The 3,739-nt window shown below is 32.8% G+C and overlaps 1 long non-coding RNA gene across 1 annotated transcript; it reads right to left on the minus strand.

Moving 5' to 3' along the window:
- Positions 1–2,782: 2,782 nt before the first annotated feature.
- LOC123902331 lies at positions 2,783–3,447 on the minus strand. The gene is made up of 3 exons (XR_006807562.1): positions 3,369–3,447; positions 3,095–3,183; positions 2,783–2,976 (listed from the first exon to the last, which is right to left on the minus strand). It is a non-coding gene; the product is annotated as an uncharacterized LOC123902331 (long non-coding RNA).
- Between the last annotated feature and the right edge of the window lie 292 nt (positions 3,448–3,739).

Genomic DNA, 3,739 nt, shown 5'->3' on the forward strand with positions numbered 1-3,739 from the left:
TGAGATATGAAGAGGAGAAACTGAACTGCAACTTCGTAATAACTGTGATGAAATGAGAACAGTTAGCAGCAAACACTTCCACGTCAAGAATCGTGGTTTTCAGAGTTTACGGGCTCGCACCTCTTGGGCTTAGTTTTCAAGCACAATTTAAAAGACATTGCTATTTGCACCACAGCTTTTACTCTCTGATTTGAGTAATTAAGAAGTTATACATTGATCCAACCAAATTATTATTATTGCAAGAGTGAGAAATCGAACTCCTAATCATTTTTTTAAAGGGTTTAAGATTCTTACCACTTGGGCAACAACATTTAAGTGACTGTTTTAAAATATAAAAAAAAACAAAAAAAAAACAAAAGTAGTAAGGACCAAAATCAAACAGGGGGGACAAATTTCATCAACCTTCCATCTTTCATCATTGTGAACTAAACAAAACCCTAGCAACTTCACAAAACATAGAAACGGAGCGCGAGAAACCTAGAAACCATCATATAGGATCACAAACTTTATTCGACAACATCACACAACACATTCTCTCTCTCTACAACTTCTTTCAACGACAACACACAACATGTCCTCGTTACACGTCTCTCTTTGTCACTTTGAACACAACACACAACACAATTTAGGTTATACTAAAGTTATAAAAAAAATTCAAAAATTGTGATTTAATAAGATGATTTTAACTTAACTCCTTATGCTTGCATCTCCAGAATTTTCGACATAGGTTATTACCCGTTCCTGCTACATACATACGCATGATTTCACGACACCCACAAATTGGTAAGTTCATTTGGCTTGATGTGATGACTTGAGAGCATTTGCTTCCTCCCATTTTCGTGTTGTTGCTGCTAAGATGAGAAGAAGATGAAAATTTTGCAGAACAAATGCTTGTAAGGCCCCATCTTAGGCGGTCCCGACACTGTCATCTCACGATCTTCTCCACCCCCTCAATAGTGGAGTTTTTATCTTCCGTATGAATCGAACCATGTACCCTAGGGTTCAAGTACATGTTCAACTCATTCTCACTACCAATTGAGCTAGTAGATGAGACCCTAGACTATTACATATGTGCTTGCTGCCAATGGAAGAACAAAGTTGTTGTGTTCTTCATGTTTGGAGGAAGAAGGAAAAAAATTGCAATTTTAACTTTGATTTTGATCCCTATGTATTTTTTTGTCATTTCACCAATTTTTTGTCATTCTGTTGACTTGTCAACCTTTCCAATGTGGCACTTGCCACATCATTGAACTCATGCAATGTAATGTTTTTTATCACCAGTTCCCTTTTTTTAATCAACAATAGATCAACAATAAAAACACAACAACATACTTTAAACATAACAACATACTAAAAAAAAAGATGAACTCACCTTGGAATTTTCTCTTGCCATTTCTTGTTCTTTGAGCTTGCATTGCCATTTCTCTTGCATACGGAAAAAAAAATTATTTGATTTTAAACCAATAAAGAGTTGTAGCTTTTTTGTGTCCTTTAAGAAAGAATTTGTGTTTTTAGTATTTATTACTGCTATTATTTTTCCATGTTACCGCACGACTAATGAATTCTTTAAAATGAAATAAAGAGAGGGTTCTAACAAAAATGATTTTCGACAACAAAAAAATTTATATTTATCTATTTTCTATCTAATTGAATTCTAAAAATATTCTAATTTCCTTCATAAATTATTAGAAACCGATTCATCCGATTCACATTTTAAGATGGCTTAATTAGTAAAATGGTCCTTTAAAGACATTTTTGGTTTCAGATTGGTCCCTTAAAGAAAAAAATGTCCAAATAAGTCCCTTAAAGAAAAAAAAGTCCGAATAGGTCCCTTAAAGACATCTCCGTTAATCAGTTTGGTCCTATTTAGACATCTTTTTAGGGACCAAACTGATTAACGAAGATGTCTTTAAGGGACCTATTCGGACTTTTTTTCTTTAAGGGACCTATTTGGACCTTTTTTCTTTAAGGGATCATTTTACTAATTAAGCCTTTTAAGATTTGTACGTTGAAATGTATATTTGATTGAGACAAGGGTTTTTATTTCATTGAAATGGAAAAAATTGTATATGTCTTTGTAAAGGTGATTCAAGAATTGTCCTCAGTTGGTTTTACTTGTGGTACGTTGGATTGGAACTAGTACTTAGTCCTTCTAGTTAGGACTCATACAAAACTTGTTCAATCTGAACCATTTTCTTTACCCTTAAATTATATAACAATAATAATAATATTAGTATTTTATTTACATTTAAAAATAATATACTAGTATTATGATAAAAAAATAGTATTCTTGTGGGTAGGGGTGGACAACGGGCCGGTTTGGGTCGGTATGGGCCCAAAACCTTAAGCCGACCCAATCCATGGTTTGATTTATATGGCCCATATTGACCCAAAACTGAAGTGCGGTTTGGGCGGGTCGGATTTACATGGGTCACGGGTTATTTTGAATGGGTTACTCGGGTTACTGGACTGTCCATTTTCAGGCCCAATAACTTTTTTTTGCACTATTTCTTTTCTTTTTTTTTTGCTAATGCATTATTTTAAGAAAACTTTATCATCACTTTCTTTTGGGCCATTGTGTCATTTTTTAATGGGCTTGAACATAAAATGATTTTTTTTTTTTTGAGAAAAAAACAAAATAAAGAATTTGTATTAAAGAAGAAGCAATTTAAATTTATTTTTTCTTTACTTTTAAATTCAATAGCTTGTTTATTCTTCTCCTGATGCTTAGTTACATACAAAATTTTGGTAAGTATAGATTCAATTTAACACTTCACAACAATAAAAATAAAAATTGTAACCTTTCCAACAGAAATAAATTACAGAAATTAAAGGATTAAGTCAAAATAATTACAACACAACATCAACCTAAAATTAATTTAACATGTAAACACCAAGTAGTAAAAACACAATGAAATGAGCTTTGAGAGTTGAGACTAGCACAATAACTTGAGAAGCATGGAGATGTTGTTGCTTCTGCAAAAGAGAAACCTTAACATAAAGACATGGTTAAAAACGATAGATCAAAAAGTTAGTCAAATATAAAGACATGTAAACCTTAACATAAACAAAACAAACAAATAAAAACTCTAACCTCTGTTTTTGTCTTCAGCTTTGCAATGAAGCATAAGCTCTGTTCCTCAAGTATCAAATTTCACCATAACTTTTTGAAATTCTCAAACTCTACTCAAAATAAACAAACATATTACTAGTAAAATAGAAACATAAAAACAACAACTTAAAAGGAAACTGAGATAACAGAACCTAATCTAAAAACCCTAAATCTAGAAAAAGCAAAATATATAAAAAATAAATAAAAAAATATAGAAAAAGAAAGAAGAAAAACGGAGTGCAGTTCGAACCATTACCTTTGTTTTCTTGAATCGATGGTGAAAGACAGAAGAGATGGTGAACGGACAAAGAGGTGAAGAGAATCGATGGTGAAAATTAAAAAAAACGAAAAATAGGTGAAAATTGGTTGATTAATGTTTGTGGGTGGGTGATGAGGCGAGGAAGACAAAGGATTGATGGTGGAGGCAGCGAAAACGCCATGAGATTAGGGAATTTTGCTGTGTTAGGGTTAGTGATGGAAGAGAGAGTGACGGCGGCTGCTTGAATGAGAGTGAGAGAAGAGTTAGTAAGTGAAAAACCTAGAAAATATTATCATACGCTGTCGTTTTGCTTTAACATAATAATATATTAATTTGTTTCGGTTCGGTTCGGGTATCCGTGGTTCCCT

Source organism: Trifolium pratense, linkage group LG1 (genome assembly GCF_020283565.1).
Source record: "Trifolium pratense cultivar HEN17-A07 linkage group LG1, ARS_RC_1.1, whole genome shotgun sequence".
NCBI lineage: Eukaryota > Viridiplantae > Streptophyta > Magnoliopsida > Fabales > Fabaceae > Trifolium > Trifolium pratense.